This window comes from Vanessa atalanta, chromosome 9 (genome assembly GCF_905147765.1).
Source record: "Vanessa atalanta chromosome 9, ilVanAtal1.2, whole genome shotgun sequence".
NCBI classification, from domain to species: Eukaryota; Metazoa; Arthropoda; class Insecta; order Lepidoptera; family Nymphalidae; genus Vanessa; species Vanessa atalanta.
In genome coordinates this window covers 652,250-674,104 of record NC_061879.1, presented here as the reverse complement: position 1 = coordinate 674,104, position 21,855 = coordinate 652,250, and the positions used below count along the sequence as shown (strand labels likewise).

The following is a 21,855-nucleotide window of genomic DNA, read 5'->3' as shown; positions in this document are numbered from 1 at the left end:
TATTCTTGGTATGTTAAATAAGATTTTCCGTTGTTTTTTATTTGAAGAAAAAATTAAAGCCAGATATTTCTTTGTTAAAATTTATATTATTTTATAAGCCAACTTTAATGACAGCTTTTTTGCTTATTATATGATTGTAAGTTTATATCTCTTAACAAATCTCAAAACATTTATTGTCTTTATTTTGTGATTGGTTAAATTTATAATTTCTACACCAATAAAAATATAGAGTATAAATTAGTGTAGCAAATAAAATCTGTCATCACTTTACAATTTTAATGGCATATTTACACGACATTTTTAATGGGCTTACTTTTATTGCTACATTTGTGTTTATTATTATTCCACACAATTTTTGTCTTTAAACTATTTAATGCGTTGTTTTTATGATATAGGTAGACGAGCCAATGGGCCACCCGATGGTAAGTGGTCACCACTGCTCATAGACATTATCGCTGTAGGAAATATTAACAATTCCTTACATCGATATTATGTCTGTATTGTATATATTCCCTGTAGTTACACTGGGTACTTCTGTTTGGTAGTAAAATATCTGATGATAAATTCAAATCAATTGTAAAACATCCATTGGTAAAGAAGGAACTAAAAAAAAAAGGATTATTCAATACAAGGTTATATAGCTGATAAAAAAATTTGGGGCTAATACTTGTCGACTTCCAGGCAGGATGTATTATATACATATGTAATTGTATTTAACTAACATGACTTTGTATTTTTAAATGTTGAAAAAGAGTAACTATTTCTTGTCGGTTCTTCTCGGTAACTAAATTTCTAACCGGTGGCTGCTTCACTTAATATAGTTTATTAAATGACGATTCAAAAGCCTACTTGAATAAAGTATATTTTGAATTTTGATTTTGATGATTAGATGGCACCACCAAATAAGTTTCTCTATTATGAATTGAGTTTGATATGATTACTTGATGTATTTATATCTGCCCTGCGTTACAATTGAAATTACAGATTTACAATTTTAATTACCCTACCTATGTTTTATTACCCTTGAAACATTATTAAGGACCATATGTTATAATGAAGGACCCACATCGTCAGCTACACGTAACATTCAGTACATACGTTATGATTAAACATGAACTGCATTGCAAGCAAAGACTTGCGCCACACAAAATTGATTTAAACATTTATTGTGTAATAAATTAAAATTTTCATTAATACGGAAGTCCATTATAGGATGGGATTACTCCATTCCGGGATTACACTCATAATGTAGTCTCAAAGGGAGTAAATGAACGCTGTTTTGTGAAGACGTTAAAAATTTATGGGCAAGCTTCGCTTTGTGCTTTTATTGTCGTCACTCGGCGACTCGGTAATAATTAAACGGGGAGCATGTCTTGCTAAGTACTGAATAAATTAAAAACTTTCAAACAATTTGTTGGTTGTTACAGTTTAGTTTGTAGATTTCGGTTGTGTGAAGTTGAAGTATTTTAAGCGTCTTTACTGATTTTTAGTGTTTAAATCGGCTTATCTCTTGAAGCTCGCTCCTTGGTATACGGTGTCTTATCGTTTCTGAACTTTGGAATTTTTATTTGTTCATTGTACTAACTTTATTACATCGGTATTATACAAAGGATTCTTTACGTGTAATAGTTTTTCTTTCTATTTTATTTTACGCTGTACATTTTCTTTAAATATCTTTTTAACTGAAACGACTTTTTATAACAGTTAAATGTAAACTTTTATCAAGCAGACAGCTTACTGTTTCGAGAAGAAGGGAAAGAGTAATTCTCAACGGAGGCCAAAATATTGCCACAAGAGGCTTAAACACAGGTGCACCTTTATTTATCATGTGATAGTAACCAGGATCAGGATCCGCAGCTTTACATGATTTCCGAAGCGTGTGTCTGATGAAACACCTCCTTTCTAAGAATCCTTGTCTGAAAAATCTAATACTTTTAACAAGCCAACAATTAATATGTATCTCGATGCCGTTTAATATTTTATGAAATCTATACTTTTGATATTAATTTGTACCTTTGAGATTGCTTATAATAATAAGCAATGAACAATTTAAACGATACGAGAATATTAATTCAGCCCTAAACTTACACAAGGAGTCGTTATTTATTTACAAGAAACTAAATGTTTGCAATCATTTACATCTGAAATCTCGACCGACATAAATTGTGGTTACAACAATGACAAATCTATCCTGACCAACTGATTACTCGGGTCAGAGGAATTTGAATGAGCCTTTAACAAATGACATCAAACTTTGTCGTCGAATTTTAATTATATCATGGATTTTGCTCAATGGGAATCAATCAAAGTTAAACTAACTAATTTGTTGAACATTTGCAATCATTATGTTGTCAATTCTGACAGCGGCATATTTATTTCGATATCAGTTCTTCAAACCATTTAGATAGGGCAGACGCGGAAATTAACCACCTGATGCTACGCGCTCTTATGCACAGGCTTTGATAAAAGCTTAAATTATCTTTACACTATTAATGCACTGCCATCAGTTAAATCTCAGATTTTAACGCCGTGTCTGTAAACTTACTAGACTTCAGATCGTAACATAGCAATACAAAGTATTGATCTTTGGCAAAATAACTGCATTGAAGGCAAAAACAAATCAAAAATATTCTCTAAAGAATGGTTGGACCAAATCTTCAAACACCTTTAAACCTGTGCCTTTAAACTTGTGCCCTACGTTCTGTGCCAAGCGATCGAACCAAAGAGATTATCGCTAAATGATGATAGTAATTTTATCGGTAAAGGTTAACGAGCAGTGTAAATAGTTTGTTACACCATCATTAAGTCGTGCGTTTCTTATTTTCGAATTTATCAAAAAATCAATAAAAACGTACTGCAATAGAAATATACCGTTAAAAGAGATTATTCATTAGTTGTGGAATATCTAAAAATAGGCAAAGACGAAACCCATATTAAAATTTTATCCAAGAAATATTTTTGAAGTCCCCGAGTCTCTTAGGAAATCTTGCACCTTTTAAATTAAAAATAAGTCAGTAATTAGAAGTATTGTACGGAAGAGCAATTTAGCTTTATGGTGAAAAGAGTTTGAGGAACCTTTTCTCTTCAAGTTTTCCGAGTCGATTCTTAGGAATGTTCGTCTCGAATCTTAATCAAAATACGGCGGAAATTTTTGCGTAGAGGCTTACGTTCCAATCATTTTTACTGTTTTGCTTTCTGTATTTTTTTTTCTTTATAAATCCAATTATTTCTACGTTGCTATGAAATGCTGGATGTGTTTCGTCAATCTTGTTTACTGTGTGTATAAATAAGGTAATATAAGTATTCTTCACATGAGTCAAGCTGCCAAATGTAATTTATACCATTTATCGATAATAAAAACAGATATTAATTCAGTATAATTCTTGTGGCGGAAAGTAATCGTTATTCAAAACATATTCTCAGATTATAATCCAAAAGGCAGGTGGAGCACGTGGAACAGAAAAAGCGAATACAAATTCTTGGTAGTCCAAAACGGCACGTCTTTTTGTCAAAACGTCAATAATTAAAGGGTACTTTTGATATATAAACTTGTTTAATTTATTTGTCATTAATTTGTTAAATGTTTATGGATTTTATAACTAAATTAAATAATTATTTGTTATACCTAACATTAATAAATCGTGGATATGGAGTCGATATCAAATAGAGAACAAAATGATTGTTAAAAACAGAAGGTGACTCTTTTTGACGTATATTTTCATTTAGGTTATCTTGGCAGACTTGAGTGTTCCAACTAGTCCCTAGTTGGAACACTCAATGATGTCGTTGTAATATATACTAGATGCCCATCCCGACTTCGTCCGGGTGGAATAAATTTTTTTGTTATTTACCGATCGTAGCGTAATTTTAAACATTGGAATCAATCCAGTCGTTTAGAAGTTCATTTACATACATAAAAAAATATAGAGATATATGTATGTGTACTTTTATATAGATTTATTATTAGTCTTTACAAAACATCGGTTTCACTCCGCCGTTTATGGATTATAAATTTCATTAGCGTATGTTTTAGGACGATAGCGTTTACTACGGTCCGGAGGGTAAAAGTGTTCTTTGATCTAAACATCGTAAATGTTACAAGCTATTATGTATATGAGCATGTATATCGTATAGTTGCTAATATGACTAAACCTTTGTATATCAGCATAAGTTTTTTTAAAATTATTATTTGAATAATAAAAACGAATATGTTCTTAATTTAATTCGAAATGAATAAGTCAAATATATTTTGGAAATGATTCCTTTTTCAAAATCGGAATTATTTATTTACAATATAATTAGTTTCTTATTAAATATACTAAATTAACAAAATCATTGTATTGTTTTGTAAACGTTAATAAATTGCTGTGATGCGTGCGTTTAATTGCCTCAAATTTTATTACAAACTTATTGGCATTTTATAGAATGAAGGACTCTATCAAAGCGAATTTTCATATGAAATTGTTTAAGTCGGATTGCGTGCAGAGATCCTTTAGTAAAATGTATTAAAGAATTTGGTATATTTGTATAATTTATGTCAGTAAGAAGGAATTTCCTTTGTCTACGTGAGCATTTTTTGTGTGTTTTCTAAATACACTTCGTCGATGTTGGTAGTTCAAACGTTATATTAAATTTTCTTTATGCTTATATAGTTTTTTAGAAGCAGTTCGTAGTTTTTATGTTGGCAAAGCTTACACTAGCCGTGCCCCAGAAAATACTTTCTCCGATCGCTTCGGACTAGAGTCCCGCTTAATTATGTAAGTGACAGATATTATCAGAGAGAGTTCGTATATGTATTTTGAAGATTGAACTTCAAATAAAAAATATTGAAGTGTTTTTTTTTAAATTTAATTTTAAGCCATAATGTTTTGCAATTATATAATTTTGTCAGTTGTGTGTAATGTTATTATATTATTAATATTTTTTAAGGAAATACCTAAAATATTTTAGCAGTAAAAACATTACATAGGGAATAGTTGCCTATCTAAATACATTGTTACATATAATGAATACTTGCACAAAAAAAATGAGAAAATAAATTCCTATATTCATTTAAAATTATTTAATTTTTTTTTTATATATTCATGATATTAAATAGTATTATATACTTAACGAATTAATTTTAATCCTAAAATAAAATTTGCTTCGATTAATTTTTCAGCCTATATAAAATGCTTGGATTTATTATGCGACTTAAATTTTCTCATTTAGCTCAACCATCGCGTTGCGGATATTTTTTATATAAAGAAGTCGTTATTTTCTACTTAAATAAAATCTAGACACAGAAAATTGTCTAGGAATTTAGTAGAAGGCTTGGATGTTAAATCATAGCGATACGACACTAAGGCGCTTACTTAAAATTTAATATAACGAAATAACTCCGGGCAAGATATATAACGGTTGGTTATAAAAAATACTCGTATTTTCGGTTTTACTACACACGGATACAATAAAGATCAATATACAAATTTAAGAATGGAGAATATACATATAAAGAATGTATAATATTTATTAATTAGATTTTCTCTATCATAATACGCATATTTTATACGTATAAATAAATCTTTTACTTAAATCATTATAATTATTGATGATAAACTGCATTACAATACGTTGCGTAGTTAAAAAGATCTAAGTGTACAGACAGGAAGCGACTTTTTTATACTCTTTAGATATATCAATACAATATTAGTTTTATTGTGATGGAACACGGTCCTAAGTTTAGGATATCCTGATTTTTAGCAGGACGGATAATTGCTAACATATTATTTAATTCACGAGTTCTTATTTAATTTACAATCTTTGTTAGTGTATTTAGATCAAACCTTGTAAGTTGAATTTGAACCTCTTTTTCTTATTTAACGAAATTTAAATTTTATATGTTGGTTCAGTTCCATGAGTACATTTTTATGGTAAGACATGACCCAGGATAAGCTGCAGACAATGGAACTCTTCAAAGTTCAATAGCACAGACAAAAAATTTAGTATACAGCATATTAATAAAATAGAACGCGTGCATCTTAACCGATGATTTCGGGTTCAAACCCAGGCAGGCATCACTGAAATTTCATGTGCTTAATTTGTGTTTATAATTCATCTCGTGTTCGGCGGTGAAGGAAAACATCGTGAGGAAACCTGCATGTGTATTCCGTCTAATTTCAACGAAATTCTGCCACATGTGTATTCCGCCAACCCGCATTGGAGCAGCGTGGTGGAATATGCTCCAAACCTTCTCCTCAAAGGGAGAGGAGGCCTTTATCCCAGCTGTGGGACATTTACGGGCTGCTAATGCTAATATTAATAAATAAGATTATTTGACTATTCATTTATTTTCTATGGACGTAATAATTCAATGCATCTATAATTACATTTTTGTCTTTGGATAGCCACGGATCTCAGTCAGTGAGGCTTATGTGGAGTGATATTATTTATTTACTTATAATACATGTGATTTATTTAAGAATAAAGAAAACAATTTGAATTAAGATATTATACGAAAACTTAACAAGTCGAAGAGAGACAGTAAAGATGCCTTCGGCAGATCAAAATAGAATCATCTAAAGTTTTTTCTATTTCGAATCGATTCCAGTAACTTTGATTCATTTCCTGAGTGTTATTCAATATTCATTAAATAGCAATCTATCTTTTTTTTTGTAACTTAGCCAGACTGGCAAGGTCAACTAGCAATGGACGGTGGTGACCACTTATCTGATGGTAATTCTGATGGTACTTAAAGATGTATAAACTACACTATCAAAGCGCCGTCATCAACATGTTCCCTCATTTTATATCACATGTGCACGTATTTAATAACACCGGCTACCTCACCCTTCGAACCGGGACACAGCGATACATAGTATTACTGTATAATGGTAGAATAATAAAAAAGCTGCGTTCTTTGTAATTATTAGAGCTTGCAGAGCTTATGCATATATGTCTAAAGCTCTTGTTCGAAAGCCTACCATGCACTTGTGCATCTTAATACTTTTCACGTTAACAGAGATGGACTTTGGTCGTATATATTAATCATATTATTGTATATTCTAATTATGAATAGTATGAGTTTTACACGTGTAATGTTTCAAGTCCTTAAATTGAAAAATAATTCTGTCTTTTGAAAAATTTTTCTTTTAAAAAATTGAACTATAAACACATTCAAAGCAATATTAAATATAATGAGTTTTAAAATTGTATATTAACAGGTATTTTGTTACTATTTAGTGATTTGATGGATTCCTAAAATTGAGCTATTAATCAACATTATAATCGTATTTTGTTTTGAGTTTATTTTTATTCACACATAAATGTTTTCGATGTCAATTTGATAATCGTATTTTTTTATATATAACAATTTACTTAATTAAGGAACATAAATAACCTAACCTAACCTTCTTCAAAGGGAGAGATGGCCTTAGTCCAGCAGTGGGAAAATTTACAGGCTGCTAATGTTAAATAATTTGTATTTGAGGAAAGCTGTCTCATTTGATAATTTACATTGATATAAGAAATATATACTTTATAGCATGAAAATAAGAATATGAATTAATGATTAAATTTGTAATTAATAATACTCAATAATAATTAATTAAAAATAATATATAATGAAGATATTTCTCAAGTTTTATTTAATATTTAGAACATTATCCTATCAGTACTCAAAGCAATCAACAGCGTTGAAAAATACTACTATATTAAAAACAGTTCTCATGACCCCACAGGCAATTAAATTAACCCTGAATGTGTTTTAATAAATACTTATGTAATATACTTTATTTATTTGATTTCATTTTCATGAAACCACAACTTAAGGTGTATAAAAGACGTCGTTTATGACCGCAAGCGAGGTTTTCAAGTAAGTGCCGTCTGAATTTAAATAGAGAATTTTCTAGGTTTTTTTTCCATACTGCCAGTGATTTTTTTATTACTTGATAGGCATTTAGTTAATGGACGTTTGTGTTTCAAGTTGTTTAGTTGCTTTTTTTAATTTAAAAGTAACAGTTGAGTACTCTATTGAGTATAAAATAATTAAGGGTAACTTGAAAAAGTCGGTGTAACTTTCCAGGATTTAAGTCCGAAACCTATTATATAGTGAACTTCGCATATTTGGTCTATTGCGATTGTATTTTAATTAAAGTGCTCTCACTGTCCAGTACCGATCTGTATAATACTCCAATTCTGGGAAAAAGTCTCTTTTTAAGGCAAGACTTAGAGCGTGTACCTCACTAACACATGATAAAATATTGCCAACCCTCCTACGGACAGATTTTTCAAAGGCAAATAAGATGTTTTAAATATTTATCGGGGACGTTTGATATATTTGGTTGAATTCAACCTTTCGTTTTTATATCATTTATTAAATTCTAAACGTCGAGCGATCATCAACTACTTTTATATTTTTTTATTACACGAATTGTTTTTTTTTTTTTATTTTCAAAATGTTTATAATTAAAACTAAATCGAAAATTAAAATATTGTATCAAAACCCACGAACCTCATATACTCATGCATTCGAAAGCACTTAAAATAAAATATGAACCCAGCACTACACGGAACCGTACACACGATAGGTTAACTGGATAGCGGTACACGTGCGTCTCCCGCCGCGTTCCGCGCGATACTAACTGACCTGAACTTCAGATGGTATATCTATTGCATCTCCCATACCACTATAATATAGCGCCGCGTTGCGATGAGCGCCTGGTAGGCCGGAATCGACTCCGCGGAAAATGTACTGGCGTTTTCCAGAAACGACAGGCGATTTTAAAATGCTGATATACGCTTTATATAGAGCTCTAATGGCGAAAATGATGTGTACGTTTGTGCAATAATGAGAGCATATTTAATAGATACTACACTGAGTAGATGGAATTAATAAAATATTTGTTTATGATTAATTTAGACATTATACTCGTAGTTAAACAAGACTTAAGTAAGCTGCCATTTGTATTCGGTCAACCTTTAATATTGAACTGAGGCAGATAGTCGTACAATAAAAGTAAAAATTATAACCTATTAATGTTTCACTACTGGGCAATGACCGCCTTTTCATTTGAGAATAACATTTGAAGCTTATTACACTACGCCAGTTTAAAGTGGATTGATGGATACATAGTAAGCAGATTTTCATTGGAAACATGCGTCTTTAACGGCTATCAAGAGAATAATTATAAATATAAATTAAACATATAAAAATCACTTGATCTTACCTATATCATTGGTTAAGAGTCGCGGCTAGGTCTGGTACGATTTTACAATGTATTGAATAATAAAATTTATTAGTTAATTCTACGAATCAACATAAAAGTGTAACTGAAACGCTGACGAACCTAATGTTTATCATTGAACGACAAAAAAAAAATCAAGTAATTTTGCCAAGATTTCAGAAGGGCGGCGTAATTAGAGGAAGGCTGGTAAACTTGGACAAACAATTTTCTCTATTAATTAGAGGGAGACCTTTAGAGCCACTCATTTGCATGCCTTTATTGCTTCCTTTTTGAACTCCTTTTAGAAATGTATTTGATCACATCGAATTCGATACATTATCAATAAAAAAGGGTTTAAAAGAACTTAATCAATAAGAAAAAGCTTGTATATTACTTGTTATAAAAATACTTTGTACAATTTTATGTTTTATGTTAAAGATAACTGTATGATTTTGCTTCTACTATTGCCTAGTACAGACTACGGACTAACTACAGACCTAGTCTGTAGTATTTTTTATGATATTGGCCTGATAGTTAGTGGTCACCCCCGCCCTTAGACATTGGCGTTGTATTTTAACCATCCATAAGCAACGATTTTAACATCGCCAATCAAAAACCAAATCAAAATATACTTTATTCAACGAAGCTTTATAAGCACTTTTGAATCGTCTTTTTACAAAAAAATGTTAAATGAAGCTGTCAACAGTTCACAATGTAGATTATGACGAGATGAACTGGCAAGAATCTTAGTGGTTACACTTTTCGAACATTTAAAATACCAAGTTATAATAGTTAAATACAATGATATTTGTATATAATATATCCTGCCTGGAAGTCGACAAGTATTAGTTCCACGCTTTTTATCATATATGTATATATATCGTATTGAATTATATGTATATTGTTATTCATGTATTTTTTACAAACTATATGAATTTATAAATCAAAAAATTTATAAATAAATAGATAAAAATTACATTACATTACATTAGCAGCCTGTAATTTCCCAATGCTGGGCTAAGGCCTCCTCTCCCTTTGAGGAGAAGGTTTGGAGCATATTCCACCGCTCTGCTCCAATGCGGGTTTGTAGAATACACATGTGATAGAATTTCGTTGAAATTAGACAGGTTAGGTTTCCTCACGATGTTTTTCTTAACCGCCGAGCACGAGATCAATTATAAATACAAATTAAGCACATGAAAATTCAGTGGTGCCTGCCTGGGTTTGAACCCGAAATCATCGGTTAAGATGCACGCGTTCTAACCACTGCGCCATCTCGGCTCAGTTGAAAATATCTATATAAAATGTGCCACAAGCTCTGCTAATTAGGATATTATGTCCCTTGTGCCTAAAGTTACACTGGCTCACTAACGTCATATACTATATTACTTTTTGGTGGCAGAATCGCGAAGAGGTAACAGACAGATTTATTTTCGCTTTTATAACATTAGTATAGATATACATAACAAGTGATAAATACATAACAGATGATTAAATAAAATGTCAAAAGTCATTTCTTAAAGTAATAAAAACGTACTATTCTATTATTAAATGTATTATATAGGCCTGATTAATATATATATATATATATATATATATATATATATATAATGAGAACATAACCAGGTGCATCTCATTAACTAAATACTAGAGCAGTTTGCCAAATTGGTTGACGCTTATGGTTACAGCGTCGCTCCTTGGGGTCGTAACATGAGGCTGTACATACAACCTTCTTCAAACACATTAACTAAAAAAAAAACAAATTCTAAAATCAAACTGCGATGAAGTGGATCAAGGAACAAACTATACATCTTTATAATACTAGTTTATATTAATTACGGTAGGTCTTTGTGTAAGCCAGTATTTATGGTTACCATCTTTCTGTCATTTGTTTTATCACCACGCCTCGATAGTTAATAGTTTATGGATCGAAATTACTGATTTATAGAACTATTCTGTAAGAATCGACTCGAAAGTAACCGCGATACACGACCGTGAAATGTTAGCACTATAATATTCAATAACATGACAAGAGAATCATTAATATTAAGTCCTCAAATATATACGGATATTAATTAAAAATAATTACTGTATAAATCTTGACCGCGTTAAATGGTGGCAAGAATGCTATCACCATTTCCCCGTTGAATCGCAATTACGATTAGATAATTATAATATTAAAAAAGTACACACATCAAAACATCATATAACAATACGTCGGATTTTTATTAATTTCAAGAGTGAGTAATTTAATCAGTTCTAATAGAATAGCACTGCTGACCCTATTCATTTTCAACACACACACACACATATATGCAGAATCGGCACAGTCTGTAATATATAAAATGGCGACATTCAATGGAATTAGCGGTTGTTTCTGGAATAACGACACGCGATAACCGGAGAGTGACATAACAAAGAATACGTATTTCTACTGCATGCGAACTATTTTAATGAGCAGAAAATATCATTGAATTTCGTTTATATGGATTTTAATACCGGGTTATATTTTTTTCTATTGCCTTTTGTTTTATTCATTACATGTAGAAATGAGCCGAGGTGGCCCAGTGGGTGGAACGCTTGAATCTTAGCAGAAGTTCGCGGGTACAAATCTCGGTACATAATAATTAATTTTATGTGCTTAATTTGTGTTCATTATTTTACCCATACTCAGCGTTCAATGACAACACAATACCGAGACATGAATGAGTCGGATGATAATTTGACAAATGTGAACCTTGACCTACCCTAAGGCTTTATTTTACATAACAGGTAACAAACTGTGCAACTTATATCACACAGAGTCTGCGAAAATTTTAACCATTCCTTACATCATCAATGCCCCCCTAAACTTGATAACTAAGATATTATGTCCCTTGTGCCTAAAGTTACACTGGCTCACTAAACTCTCAAACCAGAATACAACAATAGTCAGTATTGCTGCACACAGTCTGCGAAAACAATAGAGGAAAAAATACGAATTAATACGATCAGTCTATTTGACCCCAGCTTCCCCCAACGGACGTCAATGGCGCATTAAAGTAAGTTAAATTTGCTTTCATTACAATATTTACCTGTCCATTCGCCCGTTTAATATGATCCTTTAGCCTTAGGGACGTGATCTCTGTAATGTACTGCTACGTCATTTCTAACACTTGTAACAGATTTTTATACCTCTAAACTTTTTATTGCTGACATTCAATTATAAATGTACTCTTATACGCTGTAAATAAAGTTCAAATTTCAATGTGTTTTGATATTTATGGGTAATGGAAAAAGTTGTAATATTAGGTAGGGTGAGTACTGCAAGATGCGACCGCCCCCGTAATAAGATAGTATTCGACTCGTGGGAATGGTCGATTTATTCCATGAGTACTATTGACAGTCAAATGGCGATCATACAAGACATGTGCTATTTAAATATTTGAAAATAGAATATCATTTCTGTATATATAATGGCGTTCGAATCGTTAAAATCTTTTATTTCTATTTTCAAAAACTATTTTAAAATATTAATTAATTATATATTTTCATACTATAACGATTTCATTTTGTCAAAAACATTTGAACAGCGGTGCAATTTATAAGAATTTGGTTCGTATCTCACTAGAAGAAAAATGTAGATAAGTGACTTACGGTGACACGCTATTTTGATACGTAAGTACCTATATCTTTATTAATATAATAATCTAAAAATCTAAAAAGACGCGACAAATAGAAATATGATATAAATATCTTTAACATACAAAGACTAACATTTTAATATTAAAATATACCGGTCAGGATGATGGCACAGCTTCTTAAATTATTGTAGTGTCATTGTTCCTTGATAAGTGTGCAAAGTTTCTATTTAATCTGATGTTTCGGATTGGACAAAAATCACGTTCAAAGATTCCGTTATATATACAAATACAAGTGAAGCTAATGAAAGCGTTTTAAAAATATTGTAATTATTTCAGTCAATATCGAATGTCATGTCATCTAATGTCACTTAGCTTAGTTAGGTAGGCAGAGCTGTACTGGCTCTACTGCTGGTGGTACTTACTTGGTGGGTAGGTACCACCCTCTCTTTATATATTCTACTGACAAATAGTAATTTTTAATATTTTTGTGTTATGGTTTGAAGTGTGAATGAGCCAGTGTAACACACACCAAAATCTTCGAAGGTTGGAGGTGCATTGGCGATGCGAAAAATTGCCCCACTAGTCCGCCAGTATTTACAGTACCAAATTTGTTTTGTATTAGATGGAATGGAAAATCAATAAAAATAGTATATATATAATATTAACGATTCAACAATATACGGAAACTTAACCTACACTTATAAGCCGGCAGCTGTCAGTTCCCATAACGTCACGTCGCGTCCAGGGATAAGTTTAATTGACTCCTCAATCCCGGATCGCCAGATTACGGGAAACATCCAGGGATGAGGCGGACCTTTTAAAGGGGAGCTTTTTTAAACGTCAAATTGAGTGATTACAGTACTTTGTCGAGTGTATTCCAGATACAGGATAATTATGTATGCTAGTGGACATATACTTAGATTCATTCCTTAGTTGTTTTCTCGCGAAAGTAGCTCATAAAATACCTGTAACAAAAAATAAATAGCGTTAAAATTACCTTTTTACGATCTTATAAGTTCTCATTAGTGTTTTGTCTAATTTATATAAATATACAATTAAAAAAACAAGAGTTTAGAAAAAAAACATTAATCCCATATGTTTGAAGAATCGCTGTACTAAAATTCGACCTTAAAAATTAACACTCAGCGAGTAAACGATATTCGACCAAACTTCTTTTAAGCGTAAATTATTAGTCAAAAAAGGCGCTTAAATATAAACCATAACGATATATATACAATTTTAAGTTTGTATACCTTAAGAGTGATTACTTAATATAAGTTCCACCCTGTAAATGTTTGCCCCTATTGCTCATCTAAGACCTTCTTTCCTTTTTGAGGATAGAGTTTGGAGCTTATTGTTTACGCTGCTCCAATGCGGATTGATGAACACACATGTGATAGATATCAGTGAAATTAGTCATTAGTCGTGCTGGTTTCCTCACGATGACAAATTAAGTACACGGTGGTCCTAGCCAGGAGCTGAACCCGCATTGGTCAGTTAAGAAGCACGTGTTTTATCACTAGGCTATATGCGTAAAAACAGAATCTATACTTATCATTTAAATAAAAAACATTTCAAGTTTCACGACGACGCCAATGAAATATTTCAAAATAAGAATAGAGAAAATAATAAAAATGGCGGGACAAGGAAAATGACAACGCAAATGCCTCGTGTCAAAAGTCTAGAGTACAGAGGGTCGCAAGTGAAGCGGACGTAATTTGAAATTGGCTCCTCAACTACGTGCTGGAACGTACTATTTCGGCACTTTTATATCAATTGTCTTTAACTTACACGACATTATTTTCATAGTTTTGGTTCAAATACGAACCCTAAATTTTATGTCTTTCATTCATTTGCAACTATTATTTATATTTCTTGTGAATATTTTTTGTACGACTCTTTGTATAAATATATACAATATATTTTTTTTATTTTATAGAATAAGTATACAGCAATTAAATAATAAAAATAAATAAATTTACCTATAACGAAAATAGTATGAACAGATTTTTATTAATTTATTATTGGAACATCGATATGGGCCAAATAAGTAAACCAACTAGTATAAGTAAAGGTCGTGACACACTATGATTTAATATCATCCCGTACATTCTCAAGATCTAAACTAATATTATAAGTGCAAAAGTAACTCTCCCTGTCAGTCCGATATATTTTCAGGGCTGAAAATCACTGAATGGAATTGTATAAAAAATAGAGTTATATTAAAACAATTGTTGTATTAAAGTAAGCTGAACTTCAAGGAAGGACATAACCTACTTTTTTATACATGTTGACATCTGACCCCACCCGAGAACACAATTAATTTATAAATATCGTAATAATGAAAACTTTAAGGGACAGTACACTAGACATAATAGCCAAGTTATTATTATGACGTCTATAAGCGTTAACGTCCAGAAAGTGTTAAGAGATGTGTTTGGAAGAGTCTTAAATCACTTTTATCATTGTCGTGATATTCATTTGTAAACGTTAACTACTTTGATATCTGAAATAGATCTAAGAGCTCACATTTTGAAATTAGACCGCCAGGCTATTTAAACTCAAGGCGAGAAAAGACTCGCTCAATGCGTGACGTAAATAGCTCTCAGTTTCTTGCCTGGAGCTATTTTAGATTATGCACCAGCTTCCTACGCATGAGTGATAAGTCAATGAGTTTTGAAGATATTCAGCAGTATTTGATAATTGAATTTTTGGTCACACATGCTTTTTTTTGCAAGAGGCACGTGCAAGTGTTGGAATCATCGAGCATTTCATTGGTAGGACTTTTTGCAAGCCCGTCTGGTTAGTTACCATTCACTCCAGTTTGAAAAGTAAGTCAGTCAATAAATAAAGGTATAAGGAACATATAATCTTAGGTGTCGAGATTGGTCAGGCATTGGCGATGTAAGGAACGGTTATATGGCGCCAATATCTACGGGCAACCGTGAACACTTACCATCAGGTGGCCTATTAACCCATCCACTTTAATGTAAAAAAAGCGTAAAACCATTCCGATTTTCCATTACTTATAAGTTTAAGGGTCGAGCAAGCTCCGTGGTTAGAATACGTCGATCACCACTAAATTTTATGTGCTTTAATATTGTCTTTATAATTTACGCCGTGCTTGGTGCTAAAGGAAAAATAGATGAGGAAACCTGCATGTCTCATAACCTACTCCTCAAGTCCTGAAGAAACTTCGTCTTCTCCTCAAAAATAAAGGAAGTATGAGCTCAGCCGTGGGACTGAGGCTGTGTTTAACTGTTACTTTTTATCAGCGTAATGAACTCTATTCTTTTTGTTATCAGACGTTCTCGAATTCCATATTTTTTCATAATAAAGAACATGTTTTCGATAATAGCGCAATTAATTTTATCAAGGCATTCAACTCCCATGCGCAATGTAATTAACGCAGCGAAAAAACTGTCGATGCTCATGAATCATTGGTGCAAATTTATGTCTGTCGACTGTCCGGTCCCCGTTTTTGCCCGGGGTGCTCCGATAATCCAGGACCGGTTACAAATGCATCCAGATTTGCGACACAACGGGATGACGCGATAAGTGCTATAAACGTATATAAATGTGAGTACGAATCAGGCGATCGATCGCATTGGGTCTTTTTTAAAAGGGTGTAATCTTTATTACCGAAATAATATAATGAGCACAATATCCTATTAGCTAGTAACTTGAGCAGTTATATTATCCGGATTCGAACCCATCAATGTTTAAGATTCACACAATCTAGCCACAAGGATCATCTCAGTTTAAGGTTATATTTATGATTACTGTATGATATTATCATCATCAATTCTAAATTTAATTGTGTATTTTAATATTATCCTGTAAAAGTTAGCGCGCGATAAGGTCATAGTGAAAGCACATATCTATATCTAAAGCCAACAACAGAAGCGAATTTTTCATAAAAAAAAAACCACCGCTAACAATGATTAATGTTCAATATCACAAGTGTACCGGTGTAAGTTTTTCTTAACCTATTAACGTAGCAATAATAGCAGAAGTACAAAAAGCAATTCTGTTAATCGAAGCTGCAGCCGTTTGTTAACGTCCTACGACCGGCAAATGGACAAATCAGATTATTTCACCCACTATGAGCCCGTAGATAACGTTTTGACAAAGTTCACTCCATGTCACAGACGATAAGCGATCACGTGTTTGAAAACGTCTTTGGTTAAATGATTATCTGTTTCGTTCATCTGTTTCTTAGCTTATGCGATTACAGAAAAATACCTTGTTAGGTCAAGTAGAAGATTTGAGGAAGATTTTTATCTATTATCTATCACCCAATCGAAATTCACTGCTGTTCATAGGTACTTCCCAAGGTACTTTAGTGCCTAAAAAAGTAAGGTAGTTGCTGACTAATGAAATGATGGATGAAAGGAGAAGGATGGAAATAATATAAAGAGGTGTACCAGTATCTGCGTTAAAAAGTGTACATATTGTTATATATTTGTTTACTCTTCGGCTAGCCTTGTAACTTATCGTTCACTTATATTATGTTGTGTGTGCTATGGACTTAGTTGTAGGTTTTGTGCAAGTATAGGTAACACCCACTCATCACATATTCTACTGCCAAATAGCAATACATTGTATTGTTGTGTTCTGCTATATAACAAGGGCATAATATAACAAGGCCATTTGATATTTTATATTTTGTCCGCAGCTCACTCTTTCTTTTTGTTTTTTTTTTTTTTTGTTTAAAACAAATGAAAACTACATACTACTACTAACCAATATACATATAATGTATAGTATGTATTTGATACGATCTTGCTTCTCGCCTGTGTATTGTACCACAACCAATACAGAGCTATAAATTAAGAGATCCCCGCTAAGTCCCCATCAGTTTGCGTGCCCCGCGGCGTTACTCGCGTTCCTAAGCGAAGACATCGGACCACTTGAGTGGGAATTATCTTAGCAAGATTATCCTCATTCGAACATTTTTCTTTGAAACCTGATGAGTAATTTTCTAAGAGAGATTTTTTTGGCTTCGTATCAGTGTCAGCATCAAATAAACATTTGATAATACTAACTAATGTTATAAAATTGCTTATTCGTTTCGTTTTTACTTCTTAACTTCAAACGATTAGCATGAAATTTTGCATACATATTGTTAGGAGTATAAATAAATAGGTATATAGTATTATAATATAATGATATCTTTGGATATAACTTTAAATTTTTCTATACTTGCTACAAAGCTACGGTACATTGATGGAATTATATCAAAATAAATAAATTTTCTAAAAACGAGATACTATAACCTTTTAATTTAACACTGAGAAGTACATTTTGTTGCTCATACATACCATTTGGTTTGTAAATTATAATTTAAAGTATTTCTGATAATATAGAAAAAAGTAGACCAAACATTACGTGTGTTGTTTTTTTTATTATAATGGTTACAATGTAATCATCTGAATTACTGTATGAGTGTATCACCGACACGACAAATAAGATGTACTCGACATATGTCACAGCTTAACAAACACTAAGCTTAGAAAGCTTAACAAATATCACCCACTGACAAACACTAGCCATCTTTAAGTAAGTGATTCCTTTAATGAAATTAGTGTTTGCGGTGTGGTAGAAATTCGATCATAACCATTTATGAAAAATTTAGGAAATTATTTTTCATCTACTTTCAGATTGAAAACGGTAAGTGTCGCTGCGATCGGGAAGTTAAAATTCTTATTTCGACCTCGGGATGGGTAAATTATAAATGCAAAAGTTATTGGACCGTATTTTGGAGAAATGTTCCAACTTACAGAACTAATCATGAAGGTTGTCATTTAAATAAGGAAATAAAGTTTTATTATTAACTTTATTTTTATTTTATTTTGCTTTATTAAGGCACAAACAGTTCACAATACACTTAAATTATGAATAAAATTTACAAAAACATTCACCAATGAAGCTGCCACAAATAAAAAACAAACAAATACAATAGTTATGAAAATCAACGAACGTCATATTGTTATTTTATTTACGGAAAAGAAATACATATTAAGTAATAAAACTAGGAAAAATTATTTTTGGGTTTCAAACAACATTTTTTTAAATAACTGTAAGGAAACATTAAATATATGATACATAAAATTATTTTTATATACATATATAATTCGACCGGATTACTGTTGATGTATATGGCTCACCTGATGGAAAGTGATACACCGCCCATGGACATCAGGGGGGTTACAGGTGCGTTGCCGGCCAAAATATATAATGATGATATATAATAATGATATAAAAGGCGTTTGCTTTTTAAATATTAACAAATTTTAATAGTGTTTGGTCATATTTCTGGAGGACACGGTCCAATTCTATTTATTTAGAATTTTATTTTTGAATGAAATATTGAAAAAATTGAGGAGAAAGTGTAATAAGTACCTGCACAAGAACTGTAAGCAACTTCAACACAAAAAGGTGTGAGGTTATTATTAAAAAAAAAAACTTTTTTTTTTTTAATAATAACCTCGCACCATATATTATTATAACTTTGAAGTAATGTACATATATAAACTAGTAATAAGACAAGACACACAACATGCTGTAAAGTTTAAAACTTTAAATATTATAGAAAAATAATTTGTAGGACAAAATTATAAGGTTGTATAACTTAAGTGTATGAAGAACTGGACTTTGCATATCTATTTTGATACTACCAGCCCGGGTTTCGCAAAGGCGCAATTAACGAATAAAGAAAATTTTATGATATTTTAATTAATACCCTATACATTACATTACATACATTAACAGTATGTAAATTTCCCACTGCTGGGCTAAAGGCCTCCTCTCCCTTTGAGGAGAAGTTCTGGAGTATATTCCACCATGCATTCCAATGCGGGTTGGTGGAATAAACACGTGGCAGAATTTCGTTGAAATTAGACACATGCAGGTTTCCTCACGATGTTTTCCTTCACCGCCGAGCACGAGGTGAATTATAAACACAAATTAAGCACATGAAAATTCAGTGTAGCTTGCCCGGGCTTGAACCCGAAATCATCGGTTAAGATGTACGCGTTCTAACCACTGGGCCATCTCGGCTCTACATAATATGGCTTAACAAATTATATTATCATCATCAACAAATATTATAATACAATAAGTATCACGCAAATATATCAGCTTATCACACGACTTAAATCTGTTTATCCTCTAATTTATTTTTTATGACTTCACCTAATTTTAAGTGAGTTCAACTATAACTCATTGCCCCAGTGGCATCACGGCTCTCATTAAAATACCCTATGGTAATCAGAAATAATTTAGGTCTACCAGTGACTTTTTTAGAATTTGACCATTAATTCCGGTGATTAACTCTTACAACTACAACAAACAAATAAATTGACCATTTTAAAATAGATTTTATATTGGCTTTTCTTCTTAAAATTGATCGCCTTAGACATCGAAAATGACTCACGTGTAAGTTAAATTTTATATTACTAAAGGGATCCCATAGATATAAATAAAAAAGCTAAAAATATCTTGATTCATAAAACCTATCCGTGCTTTACAATAGGGACGTCTTCATTGTCTGAAGGTTCTCTAAGCGCGTCGTTTGCCAACACTCGTGTGTGGTTTAAGTTGCGATTTAAATTGAAAACAGTCATAGGTTTTTCTTTATTTACTGTCTTTACTGTCTTTATAATAGGCAGATAATCTGGCAAATGGGCCACCTGATGGTTACGGATGTTTCTTACTACTCTGAACTACTGTACAGTCTTGTCAGATGTCCACTCCATCTACAGGAGTTTCTGTACCTTTTTTGTAACATCCCAGTTGGACATTTCTGGCAAAAGGCACTGGCTCAGCAGGAAGTAGATACTATACGTATAATAACTATACGTAGAGTACCAATGTTTATGGGCAGTAATGATCAGTAACCATGAGGTGGGCTATTTGCCAGTTTATCTGCCATTTTTAAAGACTATTACTATTAAAATATATTTTTAATAAATACGTAAATAGTATAAGAATTTACACCACCAATGCGCCAATCTTGGGACCAGCCTGGGATACGCGAACACTAGCTCACTCTTCAAGTATCAGTGGCAATGATAACCGCTCCCGCTGATTCCTGTGACTTAAATGGTTTTGTGGTACTATCGAGGTCTAAATTGCAAATTTAATACGGCTATTTGCATCTTAAAGGGGCTATATTAAGTCGTTTTTTATGTTGTGATTTGTTTTGTTTATCTAAAATTCTATCTAAATTAGATATGCGTTCAACGCATTCGGTGTCAACTAATGTCGCTCCTTTATGTAGTGTTCACATTTTACGACGCTGTTTTAAGTTCGTGTAATGTATTTGAATTTTATTCATCACTTTCTGATTTTTTCTAAACGTTTCAAGCGAAATGTTTCTCACGAGTCCCAGTTAATTATTGGGTATCTAAAACTAGTAACTTCGGATTTGAATGATTGCAATTTATTAATAAAGAAAATTTTATAATATACATATAATTAATTGACACCTATATTATAGAACTCAGGATTAATGCAGATATTTTTACCGGCGATTTCAATCTTGGAATTGGATGATTAGTTCCAGAGATTAGACCCTACTTATAAACAAACTAATTTTATCCCTTTTGTAATATTAGTACAGATTGAAACTATTTAATAATTCAATTAAACGCTATAACATATGAATTATTAAGTAAATACCTTTTATTTTTATCTACAACATTTATGTTCTTATTTCTCATTTAGATTCTTATACTTAAAAAGTAATAAGTAAAGTTACATAGGATAAACACTAAGGACTTACTGTTTTTACTGGTCATCGTAAAATAAAACTATTCGAAATATTATCACAAAAAACATTTAATGAACGCATGATTAAACAACTCGGTGTAAAATTTCATTGTTCAGTGAACACCGGATGCGCCGTCGACACGGCTCACAATAAAATAATAAGCCCATCTGATTAAACAACTTAATAGACCCCTCATCGCTTACCAATATATTATTACCGCTAAGAATATAATTCCTAAGTCCTATTGACACGT

The 21,855-nt window shown here is 31.9% G+C and overlaps 1 protein-coding gene across 1 annotated transcript in view; it reads right to left on the bottom strand.

The window, feature by feature from the left end:
* The window catches only part of LOC125066529 (kinesin-like protein CG14535), a 114,872-nt gene extending 106,279 nt beyond the window's left edge, over positions 1 to 8,593 (bottom strand). The window contains exon 1 of the mRNA XM_047674632.1: positions 8,492 to 8,593. The gene's annotated coding sequence lies outside the window, so the exon portion shown is untranslated. The remainder of the gene's footprint in view (positions 1 to 8,491) is intronic.
* Between the last annotated feature and the right edge of the window lie 13,262 nt (positions 8,594 to 21,855).